Source organism: Scardinius erythrophthalmus (genome assembly GCF_964197995.2).
Source record: "Scardinius erythrophthalmus genome assembly, chromosome: 1".
Classification (NCBI taxonomy): domain Eukaryota; kingdom Metazoa; phylum Chordata; class Actinopteri; order Cypriniformes; family Leuciscidae; genus Scardinius; species Scardinius erythrophthalmus.
The window spans coordinates 53,512,635-53,527,407 of record NC_138221.1 but is presented as its reverse complement, the minus strand read 5'-3'; positions in this window follow the sequence as shown (position 1 = coordinate 53,527,407).

Sequence of the window (14,773 nt, the reverse complement as noted above, 5' to 3'; positions counted from 1 at the left end):
ACGGTTTGGCTGTGGCGAGGAATCGAATTTATGGCGAGAAAAGAGAAACACGGAAGTGGAATAACTTCTGCATACATTAACTGATCTTGATGAAACTTCAGCAGTGTGTTCGTGGTAAGAGGCCGATTAGATGGATGTAGCTATTGTGAGTCAAAGTTATAGCGCCACCAACTGGCAGCAGGAAGTGTGTCACTTTCAACATGCTTTTGACAAAAGTGGGGGGGTTAGTTTTAACTACAGTAAAGAAAAAACAGTTTGTATATTGTTCTCATCAAGCCGGACAACTTTCTAATTTACATTCAATAGCTCTGGCCATCAGGAAGTCAGATATTTTGGTCTGAATGTGAATTTTTTTGCAAAATCAGCCTCTGAATTTTTAGCCACTCCTCTTAAACTATTTATTTTATTCGTACCAAACTTTTTCAACATGATGAAACTACATTAAATATGCTAAATTGTGAATGGATAATAAATATCTCAAACGGTTTTGCTATGGCGAGGGATTAAAGTAATGTCCAAAAAGGAAACACTAAAAATCTTCTAAAAATGTAATTATATACCATTTATTTCTATATAAAAGAATACAAATATCACAACTAAACCCATTTTATTCTGTTTTTGCAATTCAAGAAGAATGAAAAAGTTAAAACAGGCTATTTAGTGCTATTTGGTTCAACAAAAAAGCAAACATAGGGCTATACTGCCCTCTTGTGTCCAAAAGGACATCAAAATAGTATATAAAACTTTTTACCAGGTAGGCCAATATTGTATTTAAATATACATTTATTAGGTATGTGTCTGAGGATATTTTCCCACCGGTTAATCGACGTGTGACACGAGTGGGTGCTTTTAAATCGCTAATATAATAGTGAAAGAAAAATAATGATAATGTTGCACACACAAATCACACACATGTGGGAAAGAATGATGCTTTTAAACAACACTAAACCGCCATTAGGTGTCGCCAGGCATCCATCTTAATAAGCGAGTCATTGATTCATTCGTTCAAACGATTCGTTCGAATGAGTCGATCATGATTAAGACAGATGTTTATGGATTGATCATTCAATCTTTGAGTCAACCGATTCGTTAAAAATGCTGAATCGTTCAGTTATGAGAAAACACGTGATGCGTGATGGTTCTGCCGTGATCTTTGTTTAACTATTTTCGCTGCTGAAACAGAACAAAAACAGTCAACATTGCATCTAAAATGTACAGTAAGTGACTTAATTGTAACTGTTTATTAACCTGTTGTATGAAATCTAGGGGTGGGAGAAAAAATGTATTCTTAGATGCATCGCGATGCGGACGTGGACGATTCTGAATCGATTCACAAATGTCAAAAAATCGATTCTCTAAAAAAATATTTTTCTAATAACGTAATATTGACGGAAGGCAAAAGGCGGAACTCTAAGCGGACGTGCGTGCAGTCTGTGGCGCGCACATAACAGAAGTTTCTTCTGCTCACCAAGGCTGCATTTATTTGATTAAAAATACAAACAAAAACAGTAATATTGTAAAATATCATTCCAATTTAAAACAGTTTAAAATATATTAAAATAGAAAGCAGCTGTTATTTATTCCTGTGATCAAAGCTGAGTTTTCAGCATCATTACTCCAGTCGTCACTGTCACATGATCCTTCAGAAATTATTCTAATATGATGATTGATACTCAAGAAACATTCATTATTATTTTAAATGTCGAAAACAGTTGTGTACAGTCTTTGATGAATAGAAAGTTCAAAAGAACAGCATTTATCTGAAATCTAAAGCTTTTGTAACGTTAAACACTACCGCTCAAAAGTTTTGGGTTAGTAATAATTAAAATTTTATTTTGGGGGGAAATAAATAAAATAAATCAGTACTTTTATTTATGAAGGATGAGTTAAACTGATCAACAGTTACAGTAAAGACATTTATAATGTTAAAAATATATATATTTGAAATATATGCTGTTCTTTTGAACTTTACATTCATCAAAGCATTTTGAAAAAAAAAAAATCTGTACACAACTGTTTTCAACATTGAAAATAATAATGAATTGAGCATCAATCATCATATTAGTATGATTTCTGAAGGATCATGTGACACTGAAGACTGGAGTAATGATGCTGAAAACTCAACTTTGATCACAGAAATGAATTACTATGTAAAATATTTAAAAATTGAAAACAGCTGTTTTAAATTGGAATAATATTTCACAATATTACTGTTTTTGTTTGTATTTTTAATCAATAAATGCAGCCTTGGTGAGCAGAAGAGACTTCTCCTAAAAACATTAAAAATCTTACTGACCTCAAACTTTTGAACAATAATATATATATATATATATATATATATATATACATATATATGTATGTGTGTGTATGTATATATATATATATATATATATATATATATATATATATATATATATATATATATATATATATATATATATATATATATATATATATATATATATATATATATATATAGCTGCGAGCAGCGATGAAGGGCCCAAGCCGGCGGTACCGCCACCCCGGTGCCTTTAGGTAACTAAAGGCACCGGGGTTGCGGTACCACCGGCTTGGGCCCGTAATCGCTGCTCGCAGCTATATTTATTATTATTATTATTTTGTCAACCTTTCGGCCACTTTTGGGGCCCTTAACATGCTCGAAAACTCTTGAAACTTTGCACACAGGTCAGAACCCGCGGCCATCAGGGCCGGGCTGAGGCTGGTACCCGGGCGTGGCAGGGGGGCTCAACAGCGCCCCCTGGAACGGGATCCGAACACGTGTACATAAATCAAACACGCTTGCATGTAATAATATGAAACTCGGTACACATATAGATCTCATCGGGCCGAACAACTTTCGTGCTCTAAGTTTTACGCCAGCCCAACAGGAAGTCGGCTATTTAGGGTTGTTTGGAAACGCATGCTGTGGAATTTAATGTACTCCTCCTAGGGAATTCATCGATTCGCCTCCAAACTCGGTGTGCATGAAGTCAAGACATTGACGATGCTAAATTGCGGACGGATTTTTGATATCTCAAACGGTTTGGCCGTGGCGAGGAAACGAATTTATGGCGAAAAAATGAAACAGGAAGTGTGTTATAACTTCTGCATACATCAACTGATCTTGATGAAACTTCAGCAGTGTGTTCGTTGTAAGAGGCCGATCGCACAGATTTGACTATTGTGAGTCAAAGTTATAGCGCCACCAACAGGCAGCAGGAAGTACATCACTATTAAAATGCTTTGAAATCACTGTCTTATTTTTACCAGATTTGCTTCAAACTTTATGTGTACAATGTAGACACACGGCAGATGTAAACCTGTGAAAGGATTATTGATATCTTAGATACTGTTGCCGTGGCAACGCATCAAACTTTAATATTCTTTTTTTATGCTTTTGAGACTCTTAACATACTTGAAATTGCATGAAACTCGACAGACACATCACTTTTATTATCCAGTAGACATGTGCAAAGTTTCAGAAACGGGCGTGGTGAGGGGCTCAGTAGCGCCACCTTTAGTCATAAGTGGGGGGGTTAGTTTTATCAACAGCAACAAAACTTGGTATGTGTATTGTTCTCATCAAGACGGACAACTTTCTAATTTACATGAACCATCTCCGACCAACAGGAAGAGAGATATTTTGGTTTGAATGTGGATTTTCTGAAGAATTTTCTCTCCCTCTCTCTGTGTCTGTGTGTGTGTGAGGGGAGGGGGGGATTTGACTATTGCTTTTATATTGTTAATCAAGGTTTCAGGGGCTTTTGGGGTCCTTAACGTGCTCAAAAACTCTTGAAACTTTGCAGACAGGTCAGAACCCACGGCCATCAGGGCCGGGCTGAAGCTGGTACCCGGGCGTGGCTTGGGGGCTCAACAGCGCCCCCTTGAACGGGGTTCTAAAACTTGATCCATATATCAAACACGCTCGCATGAATTAATATGAAACTCGGTACACATATAGATCTCATCGGGCCGAACAACTTTACCCCGGTCAAGTTTTACGCCAGCCCAACAGGAAGTCGGCTATTATGGGTTGTTTGGAAAACGCTTGCTGTGGAATGTGAAATACTCCTCCTAGAAAATTCACCGTGTCCCCTTCAAACTCGGTGTGCATGTAGTCAAGACTTTGAGGATGCTAAATTGCGGACGGATTTTTTGATATCTCGAACGGTTTGGCTGTGGCGAGGAATCGAATTTATGGCGAGAAAAGAGAAACACGGAAGTGTTATAACATCTGCATACATTAACTGATCTTGATGAAACTTCAGCAGTGTGTTCGTGGTAAGAGGCCGATCAGATGGATGTAGCTATTGTGAGTCAAAGTTATAGCGCCACCAACTGGCAGCAGGAAGTGTGTCACTTTCAACATGCTTTTGACAAAAGTGGGGGGGTTAGTTTTAACTACAGTAAAGAAAAAATAGTTTGTATATTGTTCTCATCAAGCCGGACAACTTTCTAATTTACATTCAATAGCTCTGGCCATCAGGAAGTCAGATATTTTGGTCTGAATGTGAATTTTTTTGCAAAATCAGCCTCTGAATTTTTAGCCACTCCTCTTAAACTATTTATTTTATTCGTACCAAACTTTTTCAACATGATGAAACTACATTAAATATGCTAAATTGTGAATGGATAATAAATATCTCAAACGGTTTTGCTATGGCGAGGGATTAAATAATGTCCAAAAAGGAAACACTAAAAATCTTCTAAAAATGTAATTATATACCATTTATTTCTATATAAAAGTATACAAATATCACAACTAAACCCATTTTATTCTGTTTTTGCAATTCAAGAAGAATGAAAAAGTTAAAACAGGCTATTTAGTGCTATTTGGTTCAACAAAAAAGCAAACATAGGGCTATACTGCCCTCTTGTGTCCAAAAGGACATCAAAATAGTATATAAAACTTTTTACCAGGTAGGCCAATATTGTATTTAAATATACATTTATTAGGTATGTGTCTGAGGATATTTTCCCACCGGTTAATCGACGTGTGACACGAGTGGGTGCTTTTAAATCGCTAATATAATAGTGTAAGAAAAATAATGATAATGTTGCACACACAAATCACACACATGTGGGAAAGAATGATGCTTTTAAACAACACTAAACCGACATTAGGTGTCGCCAGGCATCCATTTTAATAAGCGAGTCATTGATTCATTCGTTCAAACGATTTGTTCGAATGAGTTGATCATGATTAAGACAGATGTTTATGGATTGATCATTCAATCTTTGAGTCAACCGATTCGTTAAAAATGCTGAATCGTTCAGTTATGAGAAAACACGTGATGCGTGATGGTTCTGCCGTGATCTTTGTTTAACTATTTTCGCTGCTGAAACAGAACAAAAACAGTCAACATTGCATCTAAAATGTAAGTGACTTAATTGTAACTGTTTATTAACCTGTTGTATGAAATCTAGGGGTGGGAGAAAAAATTTATTCTTAGATGCATCGCGATGCGGACGTGGATGATTCTGAATCGATTCACAAATGTCAAAAAATCGATTCTCTAAAAAAATATTTTTCTAATAACGTAATATTGACGGAAGGCAAAAGGCGGAACTCTAAGCGGACGTGCGTGCAGTCTGTGGCGCGCACATAACAGAGAAGTTTCTTCTGCTCACCAAGGCTGCATTTATTTGATTAAAAATACAAACAAAAACAGTAATATTGTAAAATATTATTCCAATTTAAAACAGCTGCTTTCTATTTTAATATATTTTAAACTGTTATTTATTCCTGTGATCAAAGCTGAGTTTTCAGCATCATTACTCCAGTCGTCACTGTCACATGATCCTTCAGAAATTATTCTAATATGATGATTGATACTCAAGAAACATTCATTATTATTTTAAATGTCGAAAACAGTTGTGTACAGTCTTTGATGAATAGAAAGTTCAAAAGAAAAGCATTTATCTGAAATCTAAAGCTTTTGTAACGTTAAACACTACCGCTCAAAAGTTTTGGGTTAGTAATAATTAAAATTTTATTTTGGGGGGAAATAAATAAAATAAATCAGTACTTTTATTTATGAAGGATGAGTTAAACTGATCAACAGTTACAGTAAAGACATTTATAATGTTAAAAATATATATATTTGAAATATATGCTGTTCTTTTGAACTTTACATTCATCAAAGCATTTTGAAAAAAAAAATCTGTACACAACTGTTTTCAACATTGAAAATAATAATGAATATTTATTGAGCATCAATCATCATATTAGTATGATTTCTGAAGGATCATGTGACACTGAAGACTGGAGTAATGATGCTGAAAACTCAACTTTGATCACAGAAATGAATTACTATGTAAAATATTTAAAAATTGAAAACAGCTGTTTTAAATTGGAATAATATTTCACAATATTACTGTTTTTGTTTGTATTTTTAATCAATAAATGCAGCCTTGGTGAGCAGAAGAGACTTCTCCTAAAAACATTAAAAATCTTACTGACCCCAAACTTTTGAACAATAATATATATATATATATATATATATATATATATATATATATATATATATATATATATATATATATATATATATATACATATATATGTATGTGTGTGTATGTATGTATGTATATGTATATATATATATATATATATATATATATATATATATATATATATATATATATATAGCTGCGAGCAGCGATGGAGGGCCCAAGCCGGCGGTACCGCCACCCCGGTGCCTTTAGGTAACTAAAGGCACCGGGGTTGCGGTGCCACCGGCTTGGGCCCGTAATCGCTGCTCGCAGCTATATTTATTATTATTATTATTGTTCTTCAAGGGTTCGGGGGCTTTTGGGGCCCTTAACGTGCTCAAAAACTCATGAAACTTTTCACACAGGTCAGAAGCTGCGGCTATTAGGGCCGGGCTGAAGATGGTACCTGGGCGTGGCAGGGGGGCTCGACAGCGCCCCCTTGAATGGGGTCCGAGTGCGGTCCGAAAACTTGGTCCATATACCAAACACTCTTGCATGAATTAATATGAAACTCGGTACACATATCTTATTGGGCTGAACAACTTTCGTGCTCTAAGTTTTACGCCAGCCCAACAGGAAGTCGGCTATTATGGGTTGTTTGGAAAACGCATGCTGTGGAATTTGATGTACTCCTCCTAGGAAATTCATCCATTCGCCTCCAAACTCGGTGTGCATGAAGTCAAGACATTGAGGATGATAAATTGCGGACGGATTTTTGATATCTCGAATGGTTTGGCCGTGGCGAGGAAACGAATTTATGGCGAGAAAAGAGAAACAGGAAATGTGTTATAACTTCTGCATACATTGACTGATCTTGATGAAACTTCAGCAGTGTGTTCGTTGTAAGAGGCCGATCACATTGATGTGACTATTGTGAGTCAGAGTTATAGCGCCACCAACTGGCAGCAGGAAGTGTGTCCCTTTCAAAATGCTTTGAAATCACCCTCTTATTTTTACCCGATTTGCTTCAAACTTTATGTGTATAATGTAAACACACGGCAGATGTAGACCTGTGAAAGGATTTTTGATATCTTTAATACTGTTGCCATGGCAACGCTTCAAACTTTAATATTCTTTTTTGATGCTTTTGAGACTCTTAACATACTTGAAATTGGATGAAACTCGACAGACACATCACATTTATTAGCCCTGTTAGGGGTTAACAGTTTAGGACCCAAGGACCAGATGTTTGAAAGAAGACCCGGAGTCAGAATTATAAAAAATTGAAGAAAAGTTTTACTGAAAATAATTTGCAGTTTCATCAGCAGAAGTCAGCTTCAAGACTCACACAGGAGTTCGTAGGCCGCCCCCCTTACAGTTACAAAGATCACAGCAGTTATACCATTTCCAAGGTCTAAGCTACGTCATTGCTCACAGGTTGAATGATTCTGATTGGCTAAGAAATTGATAAACATAGTAATTTTCCACACATATACAGATAGACTGAAGCATATCTCCTTCGATTATACGGCTGACAATCTGACCCTGAAGTTAGGCACGTCATGACCTTCCAGGTCGCAGATTTGGGTTGCTGGGCGCCAGCATGTCCCGAACAACAACTCAGTCAATCTCCAATAATGCCAGTGGTTCCTTAACCTGTAAGCAAGAAGACTAACACACACACCGACACACATCTTTTCCAAGGTTGGATTTGGCCAGGCTCTAACTATAAACAGGAGTCTCGGCTCAAAACATCAAGATAAGTTCTTTCTCTCAGGATAGGACACTTTATTCTAAATGGAAAGTATATGCTTTAAATGACAAATGGTCCCTTAAACTATAGACTTTAATGACCCCTATGTGTTTTAACACGTTTAAGACCTTTCTCAAACACAAAACAGTTCCCTATTTAATTCCTGGAAGCAATGGGCAAGCAATTCAAATATCAAATACAGACATTAAAGAATACATGAAAAGAACATTTCAGTAATCACACTGGTAACTTCTATAACAAAGTAAAATCTCCAGAGAAGTCATTCAACTCATGTGATATTTAGAACGAAAAATATTGATTAATACCTTGATTATAATCCCTCATCACATACATTGAAGCAGCAGTGGATTCCAATCCACTCCCTTCAGTCCCCCGTTTTAGACCAATGTGGGGTCCTAAACACCACATCTGGTCTTTCCATAAAGGCTGCTTCAAAAGGTTTGGTTTCTGACGCATGCTCCTCTATCAGGTGAAATTTTTATAAAACAGACAATTTCTTTTTCCTTCAAGGACTTAACATGAACATAATATCACACATAGCACATATATAAAATTGATCTTCAGAACCTTTGGACATAGCTGTCTTTACATGTCTTACATAGCTGTTATTCATTTTGGCGAATTTGGTTTTATCATCCACTAACTGATACAAAACAAGTACATATTTATTCTCTGGAAGCCGGGCTAAATAAGCAAGCACTGTTGCTGTATTCCTAGCATGGGCTAGACCCGCAGTCACTACTCAGATCCTAAATACAGACATGGTCTATAATCATAAATACCAGGATATGTTCATAAAACTATAATTTCCAATTCCTTTTATAATAAACTAAGAAAGATAGTTAATCCATTATTTTTTACTACCCCCATTATAGACCCTTTAGGTTCAAAACACAATGGTTATCAAACTGAAAATAAACTACAACAAAAAATAAAAATAATAATATAATAATAATAATAATTAAGACCCATAATAATCCATCAAAGTACTTTAAGTTTCTACTGAATTCATCCTTCAGTTTACAGTCACAGCATGTAACATCTTGTACTTTTTTTTTTCAAAAATAGAAATAAAATAAAACAAATTCATCATCATTTCAATCATTATTTTACCACTAAAATATAGAATTGTTCCCCATTCTGCTTAATAAAACTTTTGTTCATTCCTCATCTTTATAACGCGTTAATCCCTGTTAATCATACTCAATGCCTTATTATTTTTATCTGAAACTCACTTTTCATATCATTTCAACTTAATTTGACTTAACAGGTGTTCATAAGTAGTTCCATAAAATCTATCAGAAATTTTATTTTCATAACATTATTTTTAACTTTATTTTCCATTATAACTACTTCTCACAGTATTCCTCTACCAAATGGTTAGTCTGAAAATCCCCCAAAAATATTATCAGTATTGTCTCAGTCTCACTTATATTTACTGTTTTTCACAAACCAAAATATTATGTTACTCGAATCTCAACCCTTAAGACAGCCATATAGCTGCTTTCTTCTTTAACCTTTATTACCTAAATTGTAGTTTTCTTAGACATCTAATGTCATACATCCATTTAATGGATTGAGAAATAAAACTTTTTAGAAGTTATATCCACTCCTCCTTTGTTCGCCCACCGGCCTTTCATAAAATGAGGGCGCTCTCTCTGGATAATTTGGATAGTGACTTAGCCAATGTGTCACTTTGTCTCTCTGCCATCAAGTCTATTATTTTTACGTTTACCATTATGATCCCACCTAGGTGTCTTATTTAAATTTAGACCCTCGGTTGAATTTAGACAAGAGTTTTTACCCCATAATGGATGACAATCTTAAACTTCACAATTCCAATTTACATAAATTCTAATCCAGAGAGTAATTCAGAACAACATCATAAATGACAAAAGTAGTCATAACTACCAGTAACAGACAGAGCTGGAAAACCAATCCAATTAAAGCTCGTCCAATGTTCTGTATCGTCTTTTCATCAGATTGACTCAGAATTATCAGCTTCTTTAAAGTTTGTCGTTACTTAACCCATCTGTAATGGTAAAACACTCATTCCAGAGGTTAATGACAAAATATTCACAAAATCAGGAAATAATAGTACCACAAACTAACACATACAAGACATGAAGTGCAGTCACCATCACACACACTCATTCTAGACACACATGTTAACTGCTCATTTTCAATGTTCACTTTTTATATTAACTCTAAAAATATTTACTTCACATTTTTCTTTCGATTTTATTTAATTTTACATAGTCTCTTTACCAGTTTCAAAGCATCTCTGTTCATTATTCACTTGATTTTAGAAAAGTCAGCTGGGTTGTTTTGGTTCATTATCATTATTTTGCTTCAGCTTGCTTTAGCAGGCCGATAACAGAAAGACAGACAGAGTACCATCCCTGCCTCCATTCAGAGTTTCTCTCACTATACACAAATAATCTTTTCAACAGCCTCCTAAGACTGTAACTTAGACAAAATGTAATAATAAATAAATTTTAATAACCTTTGACCATTAACCTTTATCCAGACTTTTCTTGAATCTACAAAAGCTGTCTTCACCTTTAGCCACCACCATGTCTAACGACCTTCAGGAGTTAAAACCATCTTATTGGCATATTATTTCAATATCAACACTTCCATAAATTTTCCCCTTGCCCCCAAGGCAACCAGCATCATGTTCCTGATATAAATTAAGTTTTGTTACTGTCTCCACAACAAATAATGACAATCACCTCACGGTCTCAGCTGACTCTTGAAAGCCCATTCCCATCAGCTCTTTATAATCTCCTTTTCTTCAGGGTGTTGTCCCCTGGCATAGTTGCAAACACTTGTCACAATAAAAAACAAGCCATACAATGAATGCGGTTTCTGGTGAGTGGGTATAGAGGAACTCACATTTTCTGGGTCAGACTGCCGTAACTCCTTACAGCCCATCTCCCCTCTCAGTGATCTGCTGATGCTGGTGGCCTCAGTCATCCGCTGCACTCTTATACCCATCTCACATAACACATCTCCATTCTGGAGATGGCCAGTGTCGGCGTGACCCCCTGCCTTAGGTTGACCTCTGGCCAAAGGTTCTTACCCGTCCTTGAGTAGTCACTTCGTGCACACTTGGTTACCGCTCTTCCCCATAACAGAATCTTTGACCATTTTCTTCAACATGATCAGTTCTGGAGCTTAGGAAAGGCACATTCAAGAGTCACCAGAGCCATTCGGACTGTCTAATAGTGTTAACACAGGGAGACAGGTTAATAACAACAGTATTTAATCACTTAAATATTTTAAACATCTTCAAATCAGCAAAATCGCAATACTGAGCTTATACTCTGTGAATTTAGATCAACCGTCCATTCAGTGTACATCTGCATCTGTAGCCGGAGCCATCAGCCCTGTTTCATGGTGGAGACTAAAATGAGACAAAAAAGTTACTGGCCCTGAATTAAACTGGTCAAAAACGTCACTTATATTGTTTAAGACTTCTTCAAAGTCATTCAGTTTTACTTTAAAAACATTTACAAATTTCCCTTTAAATGTATGAAATCTGAACTGCCTGTAGCATGATTTCTTTTAACATCTCCATGTCTATGGTTTTCAACTGAAACACGGTGCCTTACTATATTAGCTTATTATCACTTATGACACTGGCTCAGATAACAGATTTTAGCTGACTTTGAATGAGAGAGACTCTGAGGCATTCAGGACTTGTGCTCTGCACTATAAACTTCTAAAATCAAACTTTATCTACCATCGTTTAACTCTAGCTCAGCAGTAAGGCATCTTTGCCAGAATTTACATGTATTTTCAAACAACCATATTTTATATTTGTCTTTTGCCCACATCAGGGAATTTAGACATTACAAATTTCCACTCAGATTGTGTCTCTGTCGCACTGGCCGTTTCAGCCACACCAGATTCAGATAAGCAAACTGTTTCAAGCCAATCACAAGCTTATCTTCTGAAAGCAAAACATCAGCTCCTAGTTCTTTCATGGTCAACACTATTCCTCCACGTTCAAAACACTAACAAGCTGTTTGTTTAATCAGATGCATTTCTACACATTTTACATTTAGCAACTGTTAATCCAGTAATACTGCTTCTGCTTATTTGATCACATTTAATCTCAATTTTAGTTGTCAAGTTCTCAATTACTTCAATGTTTTTTTTTCTAGGAGTTGATCAATCTGCAATTAGGATTCACACTAACTTTGCGGAGGCTAGCACTCTCCGCTTGTGATGCATCTTTTGCTGTTATCATTATAAATCATCCGTGAGATTAGTCTCTCTATATCATCTAAACCCTTTTTAAAGTGTTCCATTAAAACACAATCATCCCTTTAGTTACTTTTATGTATTTTGCAACTCATATTTTTAGTCATTATCTGTAATTTTACATCAACCTGTATTCATCAATTCACTTATAAAGAATATTATTATAGATCAAAAGGATTCCCTTAAGACTTAAATCTTTTGACCTTGTTTTTATCTCTTATTCTTTCTCAGACGAAAACTTTGATATCGTCATTTAAACACTGATCTACTTTCAAACCCACATTAATACTAGAAATTTCTGTTACTTTCACATTTTCTCACCTTCTGAGTGGCCATTTACAATTACTGGTTAACTGGCCCTGCTGACCATAATTAAAACCCTCTCTGTCATCTGGTGGGTTTGTGTATCAACCTCAGCTACAGCAACAGACACCTTGCCTATAGTTTGATCATTGAGCTTGCAAAGTGCTCCAACTTACTGCACACCCTTGAAGCAGTGTGTCCCAATCAGGAATGTAAACAGAGCCACTGATAAGCAGTTCTCTGTATTCTTCTACACCAGTGGCGGATTCAATCGCAATAGCCAAATCAAAATCTTCATCATTATCATTGGCAGCACATTAATTTTCATAAGCTGCACAGAAAATCACTCTATTCTAAGAGGTTTTCACAATGTTTCTGTTTAACTTGAATCACATTTGTCCAAGGAAATGTTCCCTAACCCATAATTACATTTACTTGCTTTTTGTAATCATCGGAAGCAATACAAGGCTAAAAATGAAACATTTTCAGTTTCTTTCTTTGTTTAGCCAGTCAAGTTGTTGTTTAAATTTCCAAACAGAATCAAAAACCTGACTACACATTTTCTTATTAATTTCACATTTCTTTGAATTCAGAGCTTCAGAGCACATCTGGTTACAGCGTTTGCTCTCTTCTGTCTCATGGTTTGTTTCAGGACTGTTCAGGTTATTGATCAAGTTACTCAATTTGTCTGCCATATCTTAGTCACAGTTCAAACTCACCTGAAGTTATTGCAGAAATGGAGGCGGCGATCTTTGAACAACACAGCTTGGCTTCTGCATGATGAAACTGCAAAGTATACTCCAACATGACAGTTACATATACTGGTCCACGCCAATTTGGGTCACAACTTTTTTATTTTCCTCTTGGGATCATTTCTGGTGCATCCCTGGCAAACAACCCTATTTTTGTTAGTATCCCTAACTGTCTGATTCACTAAATTCGGGGATCCCCTATCTGAGATGGAAGAGATGGAGTAGGTTTGCGGTGCCCTGGACCTTCAATCCAGGGACGTACTCTGCTGGGGTGTTGCCACCAACAATGCCCATCGGGGCCCCCACAGAGCACGCTTCGCTTGCGCTGTCTGCTCTTGTTAACTTTAAACCTTGAACAATGCTATCAGCGACTTCTTATACTTTTAACTTAGTATAATTAATCTTCACTCTCCTCATCGGAGTGAAGCTCTCCACTCGCCTCGTCGGAGTGAAGCTCTTCCGTCCCCCTTCACAATCTCTTCCATTCAGACAGCACTACCACATAATAAAATCTTTCTACCTTGTTTGCTGATTTGCCAGGGGTGTCACCAAGAATAATTGCTGCCCGCATTCTCCACCATTACTGTTAGGGGTTAACAGTTTAGGACCCAAGGACCAGATGTTTGAAAGAAGACCCGGAGTCAGAATTATAAAAAATTGAAGAAAAGTTTTACTGAAAATAATTTGCAGTTTCATCAGCAGAAGTCAGCTTCAAGACTCACACAGGAGTTCGTAGGCCGCCCCCCTTACAGTTACAAAGATCACAGCAGTTATACCATTTCCAAGGTCTAAGCTACGTCATTGCTCACAGGTTGAATGATTCTGATTGGCTAAGAAATTGATAAACATAGTAATTTTCCACACATATACAGATAGACTGAAGCATATCTCCTTCGATTATACGGCTGACAATCTGACCCTGAAGTTAGGCACGTCATGACCTTCCAGGTCGCAGATTTGGGTTGCTGGGCGCCAGCATGTCCCGAACAACAACTCAGTCAATCTCCAATAATGCCAGTGGTTCCTTAACCTGTAAGCAAGAAGACTAACACACACACCGACACACATCTTTTCCAAGGTTGGATTTGGCCAGGCTCTAACTATAAACAGGAGTCTCGGCTCAAAACATCAAGATAAGTTCTTTCTCTCAGGATAGGACACTTTATTCTAAATGGAAAGTATATGCTTTAAATGACAAATGGTCCCTTAAACTATAGACTTTAATGACCCCTATGTG